This window comes from Polypterus senegalus, chromosome 11 (assembly GCF_016835505.1).
Source record: "Polypterus senegalus isolate Bchr_013 chromosome 11, ASM1683550v1, whole genome shotgun sequence".
NCBI classification, from domain to species: Eukaryota; Metazoa; Chordata; class Cladistia; order Polypteriformes; family Polypteridae; genus Polypterus; species Polypterus senegalus.
This window is the reverse complement of record NC_053164.1, coordinates 103,996,370-104,019,576: the sequence shown is the minus strand read 5'-3', so window position 1 is coordinate 104,019,576 and position 23,207 is coordinate 103,996,370. Positions and strand designations below refer to the sequence as shown.

The 23,207-nt window shown below is 36.8% G+C and overlaps 1 long non-coding RNA gene across 1 annotated transcript in view; it reads left to right on the top strand.

Moving 5' to 3' along the window:
* Positions 1-23,207, top strand: part of LOC120539397 — a 42,429-nt gene that overhangs the window by 6,512 nt on the left and 12,710 nt on the right. Inside the window, exon 2 of the long non-coding RNA XR_005635607.1 lies at positions 18,216-18,377. This is a non-coding gene — a long non-coding RNA (uncharacterized LOC120539397). The remainder of the gene's footprint in view (positions 1-18,215; positions 18,378-23,207) is intronic.

Here is a 23,207-nt window from a genome sequence, read left to right as displayed (position 1 = left end):
ATTTGTTGATTTAGGTATTTTTAAAAGCCTTAAATTTTACACGTTTGGCTTGCTCTCTCTCTCAAGGGTGGGGATCGATCTGTTCTTAGCATAATTCTTTTTTTTTTGTTAAAACTTGATTGCTATGTATTGATTGTAATAAAATTAATAAATAAATAAATAAAAAAAAAAAAAAAAAGATATATTTTTCAAATGTGATCGCAATTCAGATAGAGTTGACGCACTACAGCCTGCATGCCTCAATAAGTCATCCTCCTCGCTCTTACTTTTTACCGTTCATCTAATGAATACACTGAGTATGGCTTTACCAAAACAATCATTGATGGCGAATTAAGTATCCATTATTCGAGTATGTAGATCGGGATATATATATACACATATATATACCCAGCGTATCGCAGCGGAGACGTAGTGTGTTAAAAAAGCTAGAAAAAGAAAAGGGAACATTTTAAAAATAATGTAACATGACTGTCAATATACAGTATTTGTTTTGTGAGTGTTACTGAGTGTTGCTGTCATCAATGATTTGATTATCATTATTTCTTTCAATCAGGTTCGTATTTGTAGGATGTGTTGTGTTCAAGTTACATTCCGTGTTTGTCAATCGTTGTAAAGATAACAGGTTTCATTCATCGATTCGTTTCTTTATGCATCAATAAACAGCTCGTCTTCTTCTTTATCCAAACCCTGACACACTGCATGCACGGGTTTTTTTTACACTGTCTTCCTTTAGCGGGACATTGACTTTTTCCACCGTGTGCTTTGTTTCCACAGTAGCTGCATTTATGAATATGCTTTTGCTGCCTTTTCAATTGTGTAATTCGGTTTTTGTTCAGCGCTCTTTGGAACTGTTGCTTTTTATCTGTGCACTGCGTCAGTTCACGTGAGCCGCTTCGGTGTACATGCATCGAAGTTCCCCAGTTGTGCTGGTGCCATCTCGTGCTATGTCCATGGCTGTATTTAATGTTACCTTAGTCCTGGCACTTAAAACTTTCTCTGCAGTTTCGCTGAGTTTGTGCCAAACACCACGCTGACCATCTCATCTTCCTCTGCATAAGCACAGTCCTTAACCCGTGAATATTTAGTGGGAGTTTGCTATTGGATTGCCGCTGACGGACGGCCTTATATGGGCAGGCACTAAATTACAAACGCCAGCGGCAGCCTGTCTATGAACTTAATTTAAAGTGTAGGTTTACATCGTGCTTTGTTTCCGAAGTAGCAGAACTCATGAATATGGTTGTATATGTCACTCGCTCACTTCTTATTGTTTCGCTGCCTTCTCAATTATATAATGCATGTTTTCTTGAGCGCTTTTTTGAGGTCTTCCTGGTTTTCTATGTACTGCGTGATTACGTGGGAGGCGTGATGATGTCACACGAAACTCCGCCCCCACGGCGTTGAAGCTCATCTCCATTACAGTAAATGGAGAAAAACTGCTTCCAGTTATGACCATTACACGTAGAATTTCGATATAAAACCTGCCCAGCTTTTGTAAGGAAGCTGTAAGGAATGAACCTGCCAAATTTCAGCCTTCCACCCACACGGGAAGTTGGAGAATTAGTGATGAGTCAGTGAGTGAGTGAGTCAGTGAGTGAGGGCTTTGCCTTTTATTAGTATAGATTCTTTGCAGTTTGTATTTAATTTGTAGGAGTTCCGTTTTATATTGCACAGATAACACAATTTGTAAGTGATGTTACAACGAGTTGACAAGGTATTTTTAAAAGCAGAACTACACATTTCAAAACAAAAAATAGCATTCTAGTTTTCAAAACATGCAAGTCATCATCATTATATCCATTGGCTGTGCTTGCTGTTCATTGTTAGATTTATAGAATGGTTGAATCTAAAATATTATCTTCTTTGTCTTAAAACAAAATCATTTCTTTACATCTGCTCACATATTGTTTATCAGTAATACTCATTTCCATTAATCATTTTTTCAGCCACACAATAAATTTTGATTAAAGTCATATTCCACCAAAAAACATAAAATTCTGCAGCTGACTCATTTCTTCCTTAAGGTATTCCTGTTAGTCCATGATTTCTATGTACAGTAATTATCTTTCAATGATTTTCTGTTGCCGCCTTTGGTTTCAAATTTCTTCTTCTTTGTGTGAATCTTCCATTGTCTTGATAACCTGCTTCTTGAAGTTAGCACTGGTATTCACACTGTGGTAGAAATCAACATATTAATTAAAAGAAGAAAAATATCGTCTACTAGGATAGGTTTGATAAAACCTCTCCGAGTAGGAAAACCAGGCAGGAGGAAACTTGTCCATTGCATCTTTAATTATCTCTTCATCAAATACCTGAAGATGGAGCATTCATCCAGGCACAATCATGAGTCACAGAATGATCAGAATGGTCAAAATAATAAGTGCAGAGATCCATTGTATAAATGGCCTAATTTACATAACAGTGCTGATCAATGCATAAACATAACCTGGAATTTACTCTGATATGGTTCATTGGCTTACACACCCAAATAACTTTAGGTTTAGCCATCCCTCTTGCAATTTCTGTGTATGTGACAACTGTCCAATCTTGTTATTTACAGGACATCTGCTGATCTGTTAATCATCTCCTAGTACATTTAGTGCATTACATCAACCTTCTCCTGGTGCATCCTTGTCTTTGTTGTTCACTTGACCTTTATCTGGTTTCCTGACATGCTTGAACAGGTTTCTGACATTTATAAACCCTGTTATATTTATAAGATAAATACTATATTTTAATATGGAAAGTATACCAAAATACTTGACTATTGTTACTTTCAAATTATTCTCTCTCAACATTCAGCTGCAACTTCCTGGGCCATAGCTTTGATTTTTTAAAAGTTGTAAGTAATAGAACAAATTGACTGGCTACTAAGCTTCCCTCCATTTGCATCATTCTGTTTCAGTCAATTGTGTTTTGGAATACCTTTTGGAGTGTTATATTATTATTATTGCAGAACAATAGAAATCCTTTTTTCTGTTCTTTTACCTTGCAAACTAACAGCACAGCCCTGTCTTTAGGATCCTTTTTTTTTGCAGACTTTTGACCCCATAATTATTATGATATTACCATATTAGTTTTTTTTCTGAAATTTTGAAATTTACTACTTTGAAATTTACTCCATTGTGGCTATGGCTTTTCTTGAGGCATTTATTGGCAATGTTAGGTGACCCTGACTCATTTGAAAATGTAGCCACAGAAGGTCCAATAAATCAAAGAGGTTATTCATTATTTTCAATAATTTGTTCCTATGATACCTAAACTGTTTATGTCTCTGCTTCTAAAGTTTCTCACAATTACTGGTAATTTATTTACTGACTCCTTCTCTTCATTTTTCAGTTCCAAAAACCCAAAATACTTTACTTTATATTCCACTATGCCAGTAAACAATCCTCATTTATATCTACCCAATGATTAGCCACAGATATTCCCAAAAGGTTCCTTTCAATCAGGTGTGTCAATCATTTGAACAACCTTTTGCACTTTTTAAACTTTTTTTGTGGCTTATAATTTGCTACAATCTTGCAATCTTGTTATCCAGTTACACAAAATTTCAACAGTGTTATGATTTCGCAAAATAAATCAGGATATGCAGGCACAGTGGTCATTTTTCCTATTAAAGGAGTCAAAGGGACACATTAGGGTCACTGTTGTGGATGATCAGATGTGGCCATGATCAGAACACGCTAGGGTCAAAATAACAGGAAAGCCAAACAAAACTAAATAATCAGAAATCAAAAGGATGAGACAAAATCGAAAGTCAAATACAGAATGAGATCAGAACCAGAACACAAATCTTACCTCTAGAGCCTACTTGTTTGAAGACTAACTACTGGTAAGGAAAACAAAGGTTTTTTTTTTAATCAGCCAAAGGATTAAGTAGTGTGCGGTCACCACTATATTTATTCTGTCACTTCCCATGACATCATTAGTGCAAGTGTAGTGTAGTGTTTAATCTGATAAATATGTGCATTTTTGTTTATTTCACGTTCTTGACACATGAGGAATCAAATTCTGAAGTTATTTTTATGATATTTCTTGAAAGTAAAGCTCTTCATTTTTACATTACTGTTAAGTTTTTTTCATTACGTGTCGCCTCGTTAACTAAAATTTTTACACGATTGACGGCACAGGAAGCGACAATATAAGTAGGGCATCGATGACATAATGCCTTATCTCTCAGTGGATTTAAAACTCATTATTCTTAGTGAAACGTAGTTTTCAGACTGTTAGGCCCTAGTGGTAAGATCTGTGTTCTGGTTACGATCTCTTTCAGCATTTGACTTTCATTTTCATTTTTCTCCTTTGTTGCTGGTTTTCTTGGTTTTGTTTGGCTTCCATGTCATCCCGACCCTCCGTTGTCCTGACTTCAGCTTTTACTATCTTAATCATCTTCCAGATATTACTGAAATTAGATAAGAAGGTCCCTAAGCAGCTTTGTTCAAGAATAGTTCTCAGTAGCAATGTCTATGAATCTGCACTTCTAACTGTTACTCGTAACATGTTTCCGAATTTACTTGCTCTTAAAGCTATCATGGCTACTCTCTTTACAAATTTAACCATTTACATTATGTCATATAATAATCTCCTCCAGCTTTAAAAGAAAAAAATAAAATCATTAATCATTTCACAAAGCTCATGTTCTTCTGTCTTGGAATAAACTTACATCTTTACAATTTGACTTATCCAGAAGTTGTTCTTATACCCTACCAAAACACTACCTGATATGAAATTAGATTATTAAAACTCTGCAGAAACATTTTCTGCATGAGCTTGTTTGTCCTCAACTTCCATCCATCCATCCATTTCCTAACCCACTGAATCCGAATACAGGGTCACGGGGGTCTGCTGGAGCCAATCCCAGCCAACACAGGAACCAATCCTGGGCAGGGTGCCAACCCACTGCAGGACACACACAAACACACCCACACACCAAGCACACACTAGGGCCAATTTAGAATCGCCAATCCACCTAACCTGCATGTCTTTGGAAGGAAACCGGAGCGCCCGGAGGAAACCCACGCAGACACGGGGAGAACATGCAAACTCCACGCAGGGAGGACCCGGGAAGCGAACCCGGGTCTCCTAACTGCAAGGCAGCAGCGCTACCACTGCGCCACCGTGCCGCCTTGTCCTCAATTTGATATTTTAAAGTCATATGTCAATATCTTTTTCAAAACGTATACACATGCTGTAGCCGCCAATGTATAAGGCGATGTCAGGCACGGGTAAGACGCGTGTCAAAGAAATCTCTCAGTCCAAAAGTTCGTTTTAAAATATTTAGTGAAAAGCAAATAATCCATACAAGAATAAAAAGAAAAATAGTTACACACATAGAATAAAGGCAAAAAAAAAGAAAAAATGTATCTTCTATAAACTTAGCTTTTCTTAAGAAGCTTTGGTTATTTCTATATTTAAAGGTTATTTAATTCTTCTTCCGTATGCCTTAAACATACGGTTCAACACTTAAATCTTTAATTTTACAAGTTACTTCACACTCAAAAGGCCCGTAGGCCCTTGGCACATAGACATGCGCCCAGGCACGGTCACGTGCGCAAGCACGAACGCGAGCACAAACAAGAACACGGTTAAAAAACCTTATGCCTCTATACCTTATACAAGGCGAGGCTAGACACTAACTGAAGAACATTGGTTACTCAAAACTGTTAAAAAATGACAGGAAAATACCAACTCAATTCTATTCACGGGGGTTATAGGAACCTCCCATATTTTATGCATTATCATCTAGCAAATATTCATACATTTTATAGAACTAGGAAAATGGCTCTTACACATACTAACCTTTAAAAACCTTCTCCTGTTTCCTTCTATGTTCTTAATTTATAGCAATGCCAATCTGAAATTTTGCCATTTGCCTTCCTGAGAAATCAGATTTTAACCCATATAGTGACTTTCCTGTTAGAGTAAAGCTCTTCAAAGTATTCATTAACATAATTTATTATTTAATTGATGTGTGGATGAGATGTATCTTTTGTGTATTGTGTCAAGTAAACTAAGAAAGCGTTGCGTTGTTTTAGCTCATTAAATAGCTATTTTGTTTTTTTATCATATGAAAGAACAGGAATTGCACTAGGACTTAATTCTAATTTTTGAATTCTTTCAGACTTAAATCAGAATTTATGTTGGCAATAAAAACTGGACAGAAAATATGGAATTCATAAAAGCTGGATGAAATCCACATCCATAGCTTATTATAATTATTGTTTTCTTCTTGCCATTGACATTCTTATATTACTGAGGTTATAGTAAGTCGTATGGTACCAGTCTGGATAAATGAAAGGGCAAATGTACAAACTGTAACGCAGAAGGTATTGGTCTACCACAAACATATAAGAAAGGGTTTGTCTGTAGAAACCACAGTTTTTCATTATACATGATTTGATCTTCAAAGATGCTTGAAATATGTGACCTCAAATTCCTTGGAACCCGGTTTAATAACCAATCTGTTATAATCCTGCCAATTCGAGTCCATTTAGTGACCTTTTCTTCTTAGCATGAAGTAGCCTGCCTCTTTTACAATGAAAAATTATTATTTTTTATTTTACAAAATGAGGAACATTTTTTTTATTACAATAGTAAGTTCAAAGAGATTGGAACTTTAATAAGATGTAATGTACAGTGAAAGATGTGATATCTGGTCCCACATTATACATGCTTACAGTCTTTTTTTGTTTAAAATATTACTACTCAAAAAAATGGCCTCACATCAGTGACATGAGCTTTAATAATTACAATATAGGTACAAGAAGCATAGATCAGTGAGTATCTGTAGAAGAGTTTATGAAAGGAGCATGTGAAGTTAGAGCAAGTGCAAGCAAAGAATACCAAAAAAGCAGATGTCAAGAGCACTAATCTAGGAACAAATCGGCCATCAACCGGTACAGTACATGCTAAGTCTACCTAAATACTCAAACACAATCAAAGATAATTTGGCTAAAAAGTAAGCACAGCTACATCTGTTGCTAATTAGACAGAAAATCTGCCTGAAAAGGCAGAGAAAGAGGCTCTCAGACATGGCAGTCATTATCACAACATTGCTGTTTAATGTAAAACCTTGAAAAATACTGGCTAAGAGATTTTGCAGTTTTTTCATGCTTCTGATATTTCAGATTTAGTGTTTTATGAACAGACCTTAGAAAAAGTATACAATTTCAAACTAGAAACCTGAATCCGGATATTATCTTGAATCCAGAAATTAAAACATTACCAAATGTATTTGACTTTAGTTTCTTCTTTTTTGTGATGATGTCACAAGCTCAATTATATAAAAATCCACACAGGGGTCAGGCATCAGAACTTAAATCCTGTTATGCTATGGGGGAAAAAAAAAAACTTAAAAAATTGTTCTTTTGGAAATACCCAATTGTGGTATGTTTTTGATTGTTATTTATCTCATGTACTTTGTTCTGATAATTAAAAAAAAACATTTCATTTCATGTTTTCATGCAAAAGGAAGATAAGAAACTTTCTGATGCAATAGACATCAATGGTGACCAACACTGGACAATAGTAATTATATTCAAATATCCATGAAAACATATCACATTAATTGTGTTGTATAACCCACATATCAAGTCATTCAGAAGTATGCTCACAGGGGCTCAAACACTAAAGTGTTTTAGTGGATTTTTACTAAAGTATTGCTAAGTAAGCCATCTTTGGAAAACCTCTATTGTGTGTGAGGGGAAAAAAATGAAGCCCACTCAAATGTTACCAATCATTTGAATTTCATGAGACAGGATGGTTCAACTTGTGCATCTTCGTCTTTTTCTCATCCGACAGTCATTCCAGACAGTTGAACGGGTACCCAAACCAAGTTAGTTAAGTGCTCAGGGTGGTACGCCAGCTCATTTCTGACTAAAAAAAGTCACTTATCTAGAAGTGAATGTAAGATGAAATGAATTGAATTTAGTTAAGTTACATTCCACTTAGTTGTATGTAATGTTACATGCTTTTAATAAATTCAGCAAAAGATTCAATAAATTCAATAAAAAAAGAATGTAAGATAAATCTATACTAATTAAAGGCACAGCCCTCACTGACTTACTGACTGACTGACTGACTGACTCACTCACTCACTGACTCACTCATCACTAAGTCTCCAACTTCCCGTGTAGGTAGAAGGCTGAAATTTGGCAGGCTTATTCCTTACAGCTTACTTACAAAAGTTAAGCAGGTTTCATTTCGAAATACTACACATAACGATCATAATGGTCGACAACGTCCGCCATGTTGAACTTTCTTATTTATGGCCCCATCTTCACAAAATTTGGTAGGCGGCTTCCCTGCACTAACCGAAACCAATGTACATATTTATTTCAGTTACTTATGGGCCCATCTTCAAGAAATTTGGTACGCGGGTTCCCAACGCTAACTGAATCCTACTTACGTACATATATATGTCCATAACCTGCAGCTTGGTCACCGTGTGAGGCAGCGTTGGGTCCCCCATCCCAATGCCTCCCACGTTCTTGGCTGCCTGCCTATATAAGGCCGTCCGTCGCTCCGGTCTCTACATTCCCTTCCTTGCTTCGCCACGGGATTCACGTCTCCCTGCTAACTACAGCCTTTTTATTTAATCCACGGTTTCTCCGTTGTTTTATTGTTCATTTATTATGATTATAGTATTGTGTAGGTATTTTAGACTTACTTTACATTGTTCAGGTACCAATTTCCTTTATCGTTCCAACCGTACCCCCTTTAACATGTCTATCAAGGTAATTACCATCGATCAAAGAACTGTCACTTACCGAGTGGTTTCCATGCCCGGAGATGGCACCTGCCTTTTCCATTCTCTTTGTTACATTTTGCACGGCCATATCAGGCTCACTCTTGATATCCGGAGGAACATTGTGTCTTATGTATTGAGTGACAGGGACAGGTTCAAGGTGTGGACTGATGACAGTACAGGAGATAATTATACTACACAGGAGCACTATAAGAGTGAAATGCTTAAGACCTTCACCTATGGGTTCTGCATGTGAGTTGATGGCTGCCGCTGAATTGTTTGGTTGTCGCTTTCAAGTGTACCGAAATGGCCAAATATTTTACACCTTTCGACAACCGCCAATGCCTCTTAAACATCTTAGATTGACAGGTGACGATTTCAGTAGTGGACACTTTGATGTTTATGAATGTTTAAACTCTCAAAAGCTGGATGTTAAGTTATCGATGAAACCGGTTGTATGCTTACAACGCTTGACAGATGCCGAATGTCACTTCAACACAAGTCCTACAAATACTGTCGTAATTGAAACAAACCATGAAATTCAAACCGATTATGACAGCAGCAATCCAAGCTGTGAGATTTGAAACAAGATTACTGTTCACATGGCCAACTGTACGTTGCATGCTCAAGAGTAAGCTTAGTGCACAGCTTGGTCATATTACAACCGGAGGGCCGAACTGACAATATGGCATACAAAGAGATCCTGAACAAATAATTATTGGTATATTTTTCCTCAGTTTAAAAAGGTTTAATTTTCTTCTTAATAAAAATTTTAAGGCAGTACTTCGCTGCTGCGAAGCACGGGTATTTTGCTAGTAATTACATAATCCTCGCTCTCTAATAATAGAGTGAACAAATATGTAGTCAGAGTTAACAGTATGTTATAATAAAAACAAACTCATAGTTGCATTATCTGCACAGTATATTAATTGAGCATTTTTCTGACAGTACAATTTATCGGCAAAGCTCCAGACCTGCTCTCCATTATAAACAGATTTTTTACTCTTCTAGTAACTCTTTCAATAGTTATCTGTTTAACATCAGTTATCTTGGCATCTTAACTGTTCATGTTATATTACCAGCCTTGGACCTGAATTGAACAGCACCCTGGACCTTATCTCTTGAATCACATATGTCTACAAAACTTTGTAAGAGTAAAACATTACCTCTCTATTTTCAGCTCTTTAATACATCTGTGAAAAATTGGTACCACTTTAGGTACTGCAAAAATGCCTCTGTTTCTCATTTATTGTTATGTAGGAAGACTTTAACAATGACTGTTATTTACAAACTATGAGTAAAGTCGTTATTCACCTTGTGGGGTGTGTCATATTGACCTGCTGGTAAAATGAATTGCGAATATAAACGTTTTACAGGTCATATAATCAAATATGCAATTCTCAAGAGAAACATTTATCAGGTAAGCCACCTTTCGCCAATTTAAAATAAAGTTATTTTAGTAGATCATTTTGCAAAGATGAACAAACACTTAATTGATTCTTTGTGTTACTAAGACCAAAGTATCTGCTACTGCCTTGTAACATAATAGTAAATGAGTAATCAATGCATTTCTGAAGTACTTTAAACTAAAGTGTTAATGAAAAATTATTAGTCTTTTTTTCAGTTATGTTTCTGCCTGAAATTGTGATTACAATGGTTTCATGTATTCAGCTGTAGAACTAAACACAGTAACCACAACAATTTTGAGCAACACTCTAGTTTATCCATCCATCCATCCTTTATCCAACCCACTATATCCTAACTACAGGGTCACGGGGGACTGCTAAAGCCAATCCGAGGGTGCAAGGCAGGAAACAAACCCCGAGCGGGGTGCCAGCCCACCGCAGGGTGCACACACACACACCAAGGACAATTTAGAATCGCCAATGCACCTAACCTGCATGTCTTTGGACTGTGGGAGGAAACCGGAGCACCCAGAAGAAACCCATACAGACACTGGAGAACATGCAAACTCCACACAGGGAGGACCCGGGAAGCAAACCCGTGAGAGGTAGCAGTGCTATCCACTGAGCAACCGTGCCACTCCACTCTAGTTTAGGTACTGTAAAAATGAATCCATAACTCAATTACTGCTGGAACCACAAGGTGGAGCCTGAGAGCCCCAAACCTCAGACACAGTAATTTCCAGACACATTTTCAATTCAAATAAAGGATTTTATTGAGCCCCAATGCCTTCTTCACAGGAATAACAACAAAATAAATCTTCCTTACTCCTCCAAGAGTGTAGCCAACTGCCCCCTGACTGTGACTCAGTCCAAATTAAGCAGTGTGCTTAAGCCCTACCCTGGAATTGCTTCCGGTCTTTTCTTCCAGTCATCCAGATCACTTTTGGGTTGTGCAGAAAGTAGGGCAGTCCTCCCTCGACAGTGCCCTCTGACTGACCACAAAGACCCCGACAGGGTTGTGTTTCCGAACTACATTTCTCATGCAACCCTGCGGGTGTCCTAATTGGGTTTAGCCCTGAGGAACACTGTCACCTGCCATAGTGGGGGAATGTCCTGCTCTTGGTGAGTCCATTCTCCCAGTCCTTCCATTATGGCCTCCTGGCTGGGTATGAAACCTTCCTTTTATCCCAGCCAGGATGACTGTCTTTCTTCCTGAGCACCCACACTTTTATGTAACAAGACCTTAACAAACACATCTTTGAATTTTCATAAAACGTACTCAACATCAGTAAAGTGTTTATTCATCTCTACAATGTGACATACTAACAAAACACCGTTTTGTAATGGTCTGAGTTGGCTTCACAGAGACACATTTCTTTGGTTTCACAGTATAAGACCTGTGAATCCTTCATATTAACAAGTCATTTTACCACCATATCAATATGCCACACTGCACAGAGATAAATAACCCATCTACTGATGTTTTACAAGTGTTAGGAAGACCAAAAAAGCCTTTGTTAAGGTTTTGTTACATAAGAGCAAATGAGTAATTGATGCATTTCTGCAGTACCTAAACTAAAGTGTTACCCATTTTTGTAAATACCTCAGCTAAAACTGTTTCAAAACCCTGCTTCTAACTTACTTAGTGTCACTTGTCAGGTGGCATTATTTAAAAAAAAATAAGCAAACCAGCATGGGGGAGTCAAGAAAATGAGGAATTGGAACAAACTCCCAAAGTGAATCTAATGATGCCAAACATGTCTAGAAGTGTTATTATCCTTTTTTGCTTTGCGACCTCCCTCAACATAACCTATTATTTATGGGGGAGGAGCAAAAGCTTTAGATTCATCAAAAATTATGATCTCCAGTTTTCAATGGATATCGAAAACATCAATATCTCGATGATGGGTTTGTGTCTGTCTGTGTGTGTGTCTGTGTGTCACAGTTTCTTGAGGATGGCCTAGAGATAAAATGGCTGGACAGAAAAATGCCAAACTGTGCTGATTAGTTGGATGCAAAGTCTACTGATACTCACATCCAAAGTTTTTGGAATGTTATTGTCTTTATACATTTCTGTGGTCACTGAACCCAGTCCTGGCGTTCATTTTTTGGTGTTTTGTTTTATGGTCTGTGGCACGCGGCTGGGGGTGGTACCCAGCCGGGACACCCAGGAGGACTGGAGGAGGGCTTGTGCCTCCTCCAGACCACAAGGGGGCGACCGCCCTGGTTATGTTGGGGGCCACGGGTAGAGGGCTTGGAAGCCCAAACCTGTTGGGGCCCGTGGTCACCACCAGGGTGTGCCCCAATGCCTTGGGAGCCCTGGACCTCAGCACTTCCGACACACCAGGAAGTGCTGGGGGGAAGAGGATCAGGGACACCCGGAGGGCTTCCGGCTACACAGCTGGTGCTTCCGCCACATGGGGGTGTGTCGGCGGAGGCTCCTCAGGGAGCACCTGGAGCCCACCCGGGGGTGTATAAAAGGGGCCGCCGCCCTCCCTTTGATGACGAGAGTCGGGCGGAAGTGGACGGACTTTGGAGGAGAGAAGTGGAGACGGTCTGAAGACTGAGCAAGGCATTGTGTTGGCCTGGACTTGAAGGGGTGATTGGTGCTGTGGCACTGGGAAAGTGCACTTAAGACTTGTAAATAAGATTGTAAATAAACGTGTGTGTGGCGAAAGATCATGTCTATCTGTCTGTGTCCGGGCTGTACACCACAGGTCATAAAAATAATTTGACATTTTTAATGCAAAACCATTTTTGTTTCTGTCAGGTATCACTATTTTATGCAGATTTGTTTAGAGTTTGCTGTGTGCTTATTAGGGGTCATGGACACCATGACATCAGTGAGGGTAAAGATCAGCCCTTTTGACTTCCTCATTGTCTGAACTAACTGATACTCAATAAAAATTCAAAGCATGTGTATTTAAAATTCTTCAAGACATTTATTTAGTTCCTGGTTAGCAACGACAAGTTAGGACCGAGTTTTTGAACTTTGATGCTAGGTTTATGGTCTTCCCGATTTTGACCATTTATTTTGTTTTCAAGTCCCATCTATTTCGCGATCCTGTTTTCTATTGCCCTTGCAGCATGCCTTCCTCCAGTAGCACAACAATAAGGTCCTTGTTATGAACAATAGCATGTTAATATTTGGACTAGAGACAAGCTAACATTTTATGTAAAAGTGAATTCACATTGAATTTTTCAAAACAAATGGTGTTTCACAACAAGCAAAATTTGCAACTATGCAGGAGAAAAGTTGTTTAGTCCCAGTCAGAAGGCATTTTAAAGAGCTAATTTTGCATGTGGCTGTCTGTCATTTCGTGCTTAAATAAAGTTTTCTATGGAAAAACAAAATAACTGGACTAATCTCCTGTCACGTGTAGATATTTTGTTGAGTCATGAGACTTGTGTAGTGGTTGTTCTAGTGGTATGATACCGTCTTTGCCAAATAAGACAACAATCTTTATAACTGCAGTTCTCAAGAAGCTTCAGAGACAGATAGTATACTCATTATATTCCTACATATAGCTTATACCTTACATATTTGGAACCTCATCTGTAGGAATCAAGAAACAGAAATAAAGTGATTGCTAGGTAATGACAGAAAAAACACAGTAATGTTCATACTGATATATTTTAGTGTATGGATAAAATACTACAAGTCACATTTGTGAAAAAACATATTGCACTCCTCCACTGTGATGCTGTAGAAGCCATAAAATATATATTATTGATTTGAACTGTTGTGTTGTTGACTATTGGCTTTATGTGACTGAAGAAAAGGAAAAGGAAAGAAAAGAAGTGTAAGGTTACTCAGCGCAGCTTACAAAGTCTACTTTGCAAAACTAGATTTGAATGGAGACTACAGCCACCTATTCTCCTGCCTGCTGCATGTAGCTACCACCTGTTTCCCATTGGGCATGCTATTCCAATGATGAAGTTATGAAGTCATCTACAGAAGAATGGTCACCTAAGTGTGACAAAATATTTTATTTCAGCGGGATTGAAAAGCTTAGTGAGCATATAAAAATGCATTACTGTTCAAGGGGATTATATTGAAAAATAAAACTTGTTTGGCTTTGTTACCATTTCACTTAATGTTTTGATTACCTCTCATTTTAAAACATGTACACAATTACATGATTGACAAGGAGGCAGTGGTTCAGTAATATACTTATTTCAATTTGATTAAAGCATAGTCATGTGGCTATAGGAATAATCCTTGTGTTTTCAGACCATGTTTGAGTATCATTGGAAGATCAGTAAAGAAGATAATTCTGAAAACAATATGTCATACTTTCTTCAAAGATTTAAAGTTATTTAGAGGAATAATGTATTTGTTTATACTTTATGAGGTGATATTATTCACATCCACGGCCTTCTTTTTATATTCCCTCCGAGAACAATGGCCCACTTACCCTAGATAACACACGTGTGTGGTTATGCCCTTACTCCATCAAGGTATCTCCTTCAGAAATATCACTCTATGTGTTTCTTGTATTCCATCAATATTTGTGAATGAATAATGCAAATTTTATGCAATACAATGTAATTCTAGTATTTACTAATAAAATAAAATAGTTCAATTTATCAGATACTTCCTAATAGGTAAATTATGTTAGTAACAGCCATGGGAGACAAAAAGCAGCAGTTGGCATAGTTCTTCTTCACTCTCCCTTCTTTTAGGTTTTGGCTGACAGATCCCATAATGGCTGGAGGCTAATGGAGAAAATTAATTGACTCTCTTTGATGTACCAGCGCCTCCAAATAAAATACCCTGTATCAGTCTGTTAAATGCATTTCTTTATGCTAAGCATCAATTGTTATCAGTGTGCTGAATTAATAATCTAACTGGTTAACCTATGTAACAGTCTTAATTGTTTGCTAACTCTTTTTTGTTGACAAAAGCATAAAGAGCTGAAGTCCATTGATCAAACTGGCTGCATTCTCTGGTATCTTGATTAATAACCCTTCTTTCTTGCCATTTGTCATGTTTATTAGCTGTTTTATGTCATGTCCATATCCTTGATCCTTGCGTTAAGATTACATGAAGTGAAAAAGGCCAGTTAGCAGTGCCTTGCAGTTTCCAGTACAGCTTTAAAATAAAGGGGGTTTGATAAGCATATCATTCTCTTTTACATTCCCATGCAACTTGGGCTGAGGTGGCGAGGCTTTTATTAACTGATAAAGCTGAGTTGTGGAAGTGTTTTGAAACGTATTATTTCTTTTTTTGCACCTTTATGTTGTGCTTGAAATCACTTCACCAGTCATTGCATCAATCATCACGGTTAGTATGTTTTTTGTATTGTGCTGCAGACCATGCACAAGAGTCTAGATATTTGTCAGATCTTCCATACTAATATTTTCATGTAAAATATAAAAGTGGTGATATATACCTAATGTCAGAAGTTAATCACCCATAGTTGACAATTGTTTCTAGGTAATACAATCATGCAGAAAAAGCTTTGATGTCCATTTTTGTCCTTTATACATTTACCATTCACTTTGACACTATAAACCAAAGAACAGTGTAAAGCATAGAAAATTGACTAATTCATCATGTGGATTGTTATGAAGGTGTCTCTGTCAGTTGTCAGATATTCTTAATTTTAAATCAGTATCGGAGAGTTTCCATTGTTTATATTAATGGATGACTGCAAGCCTCTCAAATATACTCAAGGGTTCCTTACGGCTATGTTTTAAATGATATGTCATTCAACATGTATTTGCTCAATTTGGGTCAGATTACTTATTGCAATATTATGTCAACTTCCAATATTTTGCAAGCAAAGCCTACATGTTTTTCTTTCTGTACATTTGATTGAACTCACAAAAATTGTAGCCTTTTCTTTTTTCTTTTGCACATCACATAATGAAATAGAACATCACTAATATAGTCCATTCATCCAGTAGCCAAGCCGCTGTATCCAAACTACAGGGTCACGGGGGTCTGCTGGAGCCAATCCCAGCCAACACAGGGCACAACGCAGGAAACAAACCCCAGGCAGGGTGCCAGCCCACTCAGTGTATATATATATATATATATATATAGTGACAGATAGGGGGCGCTGCACAAAGCACCCTCCTCTCCACAATACTCATAAATACAATACACTATTCAATACTAACCAATCCTCCACTCCCAGACGCGATGCCACCCTTCCACCCAGCTCAGCTCAACGACTGGGATCTCCCACAGTCCTTTTATATTTCCTGACCCGGGTCAGATCAAAAGTCCTCTTCTTCATCCCAGAAGTACGTCATTCCTCCTGTCGCTGTGACTAAGATGTACTTCCAGGTTATAGGGCGCGTAAGAGTCTCTGGGCCTCACTGTTGCCTCCTCTTTTGGCCCCCAAGGTATCCAGCAGGATTGTAAAGGAAAACTCCACTGTCCATGATTCCCTGCTGGTATTCATGGCACCTCCATGCTGGAGGGAGAGCTCCACCTGGCAACCTGACGGTATTGGCCAGTTAGACTGGCCGGTCATACTCCATAATATATATATATATATATATATATATATATATATATATATATATATACATACACATACAAACATAAAATGTAAAGGTTTATACAGCTCTAATATTAAAGTTGGATTAAATTTGTAAGTTTGGTGGTTTTTCTACCCTCAATAATGTTTGATATTAGTTTCATGTTTTAATTTGTATTTACAAAGTTATTTTTTGCTAATGCCTCAGCTTTCTTTGTTAATGTGATGCCATTTTGGTTCCAGTTATGTGACCATGATGACATCACAGGCTGTGATGAATTAAACATGGCAGCAATCACACACTGCCTCATCTCTCAGTGGATATAACATCTTTTTACTTAGCGGTAGTTATTTTCCCTAGTAAGATTCTCTGTTTTGGTTTGGACTTTGTTTCTGACTTTGACTCCCTGAAACATTCATAAATAAGAAGACTTTGGAGTTCATTGATTTAGGTTCGGCTGAAAACATCATTACTATTGATTTTGTTGGGGAGTGTGGTCTTGAAATCAAAGCATTGCAATTGGCTGTACATATTTGTGGTATATGTGTGGTATATACAGTGGTCATATTGGGGAGATGTCACTTCATTGTGATATCATAATCATCTTTTCAAATGTGTAATTCTAATTTATCCATGCTTTGGATAAAAATACTTAATTTATTATACTCTATGTCGTTCTGATTTCAGTATTCTTTCTTTTCATTCAGTGGTTTCTGATTCTTGTTTTATGTTACTGGCGTGGTGAAAGATTAGTTTGTCTTTTTGGTATTGACTCTTGCTCCTATTTTTGACCCATGTTTTATCTCTTGATCTTATAATCAAAATCTTTTCTGTGTATTCTGTTGTGACAGAACACACATTTGCCCATTTAAATTTTATTTATGGAGAATTTATCATTTATCTTGTACTGAAACCAATGAAACAGATGAATATATCCAAGGAAATCTTGGTAAAGGATTTTTAAGTACACCCAGTAGTCATTTTATTTGTCAGTTCCCTACTCAGTAATTACAGAGAGTCTAATAATATAACACTAAAAAATAATTATCCTCCATCATTGATCTTATCACTTTTTCATTAAATTACGGAGTCCACCATATTCACTAAACATGATCTCTGAAGCACTTACACCGTTATTCACATAAGAGAGGGGGGCAAGTGGAAAATGATCTTTAATACAACCAAAAGATAATATGAGTGTCTCATTATGTCATATGGCTTATCCATTGTTCCAGCGTTATTTCAACCTTTCGTTAATGATATTTTCCAGAATTTATTGGGCCACATTTTTTATTATATATTGATAATATTTTAATTCTTTCTTAAGATTTGGAGTCGCATATTGATGAAGGAGGCTTTCTCATGACTTAGAGCAAATAAGTTATTTTTGAATCTATAAAAGTGCTAATTTCATCAGCCTTTGCATTGTTAATAGACTATCATATCAGTTTTGCATGTTTTCAGATGAACCCAAAGAAGGTCTATGGTATCTTATATTGGAAACTACCTGATTGTCTAAAACAAGAGATATGTGAGTTTTGCTAATTATTATAAATGTTTTTTTACAGGGAATTTCAGAGAATTAATTGCTCATATCACAAATCTTACCAAGAAGAAGGGGGTCATTTTTGTTTTGGATGCTGGAACCTCAAAATACATTTTCTGCTCTGAGAGAGAGGTTTATTTCTGCCCTGATTCTCTGTCACCCAAATATTTCACTACATGTTCAGGTAGAAGTGAACATTATCTTATCACAACATTTTCTGATATGAATACTTTATATCCATATGATTATTTTTCTAAGAAGTTATCCCCTTCTGAGGAGTATTATGATGTCAGTGACTGAGAGATGTTAGCCATCAAGCTGGCTTAGAAAGAGAATTGGACATTGCCTAGACTAGTGAAAGTTTTAAGTAGTCCCCTCAAGTAGCCACAGCCTTAATGACTGCAGCATCTGAGACTATGAATCTCAAACGAGGCCCTACCCCAGCAGGTAGTTATGGTTATTTAACAGTATGTTAAGATACAAATAATTAGCTATGGTTTTTAAGGTATGTGGTGAATGCATATTTTGCAACATACGTTTTAGGATTTTATGATGTATTTATTATAGGTTTTAACTTAATAGGTAGTAGCTAGACAGTTTTAAATAATACAAGCAAGTCCAGCATGACTCCAATCTGACTTCACCTTAGAGGTTGCTGAGACAAGCTCATAGTACAAGCCTGTTTTGTGTGACTCCGATAGGAGTTTACCTTTGAGGTTGGCAGAACAGGCTCTTACGTGAGTTTACTCATTGGTTTTATTATGTTATTATTCTATAATAAGTTTTTTAGATTATTTTAGTATAATTAAAACTAAGGGAGATGTACAGAATTGGCTGGGCCTCTGTTGTCAAGAAAGGAGGATAGTGCATGTAACATGGTACATGCACGGTTAAAACCTTCTCAGTGTCATGGATCGTAAATCTAATAAAACAGCAGTTGAGGGAAGGGGGCCCACTTGATGACCTTGGTGATTCTCCTGTGAGCCAGATGGTTTGCCAAGTTGCAAAGTTATTGTAAGCAACAGCAGTATGGAAGGCTTTGTACATTTATAGTTTAGTTAGGATAAGGTGGGGAGGTATTCCTCTGAATCAACTATGATTAAATGTGAAAAGCAATATTGCATGTATGGAAATGGATAGTAATTAGCAAAGTAAAGTGGTATATTAAAAGCAAAAAAAAAAAATATATATATTATATGATTTAGATAGGTTAGACTGTATTATACCAAGGGAAAATTTGTTGTTAGACCCTGTTTGAATGAGAATGGGACACAACCAATAACACCTTGTCAACCCCAATTGACCTAGATGGATCGACAACAACTCAAAGCAATTTATTTACCTGCTTAATGAAGTCTGCTGTTCACTAGCCAAGCAGCAAAATGGACAAACCATATTGACGGTCCACAGCTACAGTACGTATGTATTGCCCTAATAAGTGAGCCCTCTTCTACTAGATATTTATATTTAAGTAGAGACTTCTGAAGTGTTGTACAAAGAATTAGTTGTTGGAATCCATAGTTTTCTTGAAAAGTTCTTGAACCTATGAACTGACAACTCTTGAAAGTGTTCAGTTCTTGTCCTGTGCTTATGTCCAACAATAATCCACATGTCACTACTTCTGTGAATTGGAGTGTTTGTCATCCTGTGACATTGATGGAATACATACAGTTTCATTAAATTAGTGCAGCTGACTTTACCTCCACTCTAAATTTAATGATTTCTATCCTGAAATATTAGATGAGCTGGCATCTTTCATAGAAGTAATCTTACGTCAAGGAGTTTCCTTGAAATCAGAGATCGAGTAGAATGTTTGCTTTAATTTTTTTAAAATGAAGAATTTAAATAAACATGTAAAGATTGGGGATATTTTACTAGCCCAGCTAAATTTTATTGTATGTCCAAGTCTCTTGGGAATTACATCTTAGCATACCTCTTTTTTCAAGCATCTGTCAACATTATCATTAACATTAACAGGATCCAAATGATATGTTTATGAGTACTTCTAAAGTTTCTGATTGTTTTGACTTTGATTACAGCTTTTCATTATGACTGCTTAAAAAAGACATTTCATCTGAAATTAATTTGTACTCCTCTTTTTACTATGAGCATTCCTCTTTTAAGTTCCTCTTTATATTATGAATTAAAATAATATGAATTAAACTCCCAACAGCTTATACTGCGTTCTTGGCCAGTCTGCCTAGCCGACTTGGCAGTATGATTGTGCATTTACTTGCTCAGCATACACAAGTTTGTTTATGTACAGATGGAAGAAATAAAATAGCAAAAAGACACTTCTACAATGAAGTAAAACTAGAAAATCACCATATATGTCCATAGTGTTAAAAAAAGGTTTTGGAGCAGAAGCACACAATGCAATCAGCATGACCTAACATTCGATACATAAATCATCAGCAAATGAAACAAACAAAGCAAGAACAAAACCTAGAAAAGGAAGGAATAAAGATGAATATAGATGTCCACAAGCTGGCAACATATTTTTGTATGCACGTAGTTAAGGAGGCATGCCTTAAATTTATGTAGCATTTCAACTGTCTAAATGTGTCATAACACACATCCTCCATGGAAAGTAAATCATTATGCTAACACAGAGAGCGTATTGCTAGCTGTACAAAATAAGATTTTAATGTGCAAAATATTTCAGGTAAAAGCAACATAAAAGTGGTGTGTTTGATTTTGAGTAATACTGTAGCACAGATGAGGGGAAGCAAATACAGACTGTGGTGAGGGATGATGCGTAATGAATGGATGAATATTACCAAGACGCAGCCTAAAAACTGACAATGCCAAAATACAGAAGGCAAACTGTGCCATCACAAAATCACATTTTTCTAATTTTCTTATTATACATGGATGTCTAAAACATTTACAAGTCGGTGATGGCACTGCTCCAACCGTAAACAACGACATTAGCCTTTCCAGCTACAGAAGCTCTTCTTTGGCTCAGATAATTAGATAGTTTATGTGTCTGCTCCAGGGCGGAACTGGAAACATGATGACCAGGCAGAGGATACGCACTAATGTATTCTGATGCTTTTATTTTGCAGCATCCTAGGTGTTTCACGATGCTATTGTTATGACAGTGAAGTGAAGCACAGTGCTAGTGTGTATGGCTCATATGAAATGAAGCTTTTTTTCATGACTGTTTATGGGTTTGCTGTCCTGGCAAGGACTGCTTACCCAGTTGTCAGTAGAAGACTGAACACAACATGGCTGTGCAGTTGCTTCCTTTTATAGGGGGCACCTATAAATGACATTTATATGTCAGTGGTCCAAATAATGCTATGATTTTTTTCTACTTGAATGGGCCTGCTGTGTTGTTGCTATTGCTGCTGCATTTGCTGGTGCCACTGTTGCAATAATAGTTTTGCCGTTTTAAAAAAGTGGATGCACTATGTGCAATGTATTAAAGTTAAATATTTACTTTATTATAAAATATACTGAGACAGCTCTCACTAATTGCAATAATTGAGTTTCTTAAAGAATATTATTTCCCTTTCATCAATTAAATTATGCATGCCCTTATTCTTCTATGATTTACAAATAAAACTTAAACTTCAAATGAGTTTTCATTCTTATTAAGTGACTGTAATTAAAGCAATCACTATAAACAGTGCTAGTTAAACCACTTGTAGTTGGCTTTTCATAATACAACGTACAACATTATTATTTACAGATGCAATGCATTATGCATGCTAGCAGTGAAATGAAGTTTAAAACTAGAACAAATAATTATAATTCAATTTATACTTTTAATATCGTTATAGGTATACCTCTTGTCGTAAAATGTACTTTAGTGGTGTTCACTAAAGCACTGGAATATGATTTACTTAACAAACACTTTCAGTGCAACATGCATTAAAAAGCATAAAGAAATTTACAGCTGTAGGAAAGTTAATCAGAATTTCAAACCATTTCTCATTTAATGCCAACTCTGAAGGTGTTATTTAGCTAATGAAGAATAGGGTTTTGGTTCTTTTTGCTAACTCAACAAATAAAAAATACCACTTTGTCAAACCTTAATTTTAGGGAGCACAGTATAATATAATAAGTTAATGAGAAGAGAAATGTCCAAGTATATTTGCTATTATTTTATTGTATTTGACTATTTCACTTTTTGTACATTCCAAGAATACTACACCCCTCATTAGAACTACAAATCAAGTTTACTGGACTAAAAAAGAAAATTCCTTACTAAATTAAGCCAGTATGAAAGAAAAAAAAGTGATAGTGATATAAAGGCATTGTTTCCCCACTGTGGTAATGGGTATGATTATTGTATATCAACCCGTAGGCACTAGTTGGTATGTATTGTAAGACTGCACACTGGCAAAAAGGAAAATATAAATCAAAAATTGATTAGAGAGAAAAGAAAAGCTAAAAAGAAGCCATAAAGCATTTGAGACACACCATCGTTAGCCTAGCCACCTGTTGTGATGTGGGATTTTGCATATAACTTGATAAATGTTTTGTATGTCTTTATTTATAATTCAGGCAAACCAAGTGGTGAGAGGTATTCGTGTTTGCACAACCCCCAACCCTTTTTACGACCGTCTCTTTGTAATTTTATGACAGGATTTGGGGGATGTGTCTTAAACCAGTTTGATCCCCCACACAAAGCCAGGTTAGCTTAACATATGGTCTTGGGGGGGTTGCAGGTGTTAAATGTACTATTGCTCCCATTGGTCTGAGATATGGCTGTTTGGAATTGGCTTGTCTCAGAGGCCTTCAAGTACCATGATATCCTATTGGTTCTAGGAATTGGACAGAAATCTATAAATTGCTTGCTCAACCACATTCTCTCTCTCTCCAACATATGATGAAGAAGCATCTCTCTTGCTAACCTGTGATGATAAGACAACAGAATGAAGAGCACAGCTCAGCAGCCATATTGAACAGACATGTGGCTGAAAGCTGAGCACCAATGATGCCTTAACTAGAGACATTTTAAGTAACTGCAAGTCTGTGTGCCACCTGAATTACACATCACCAT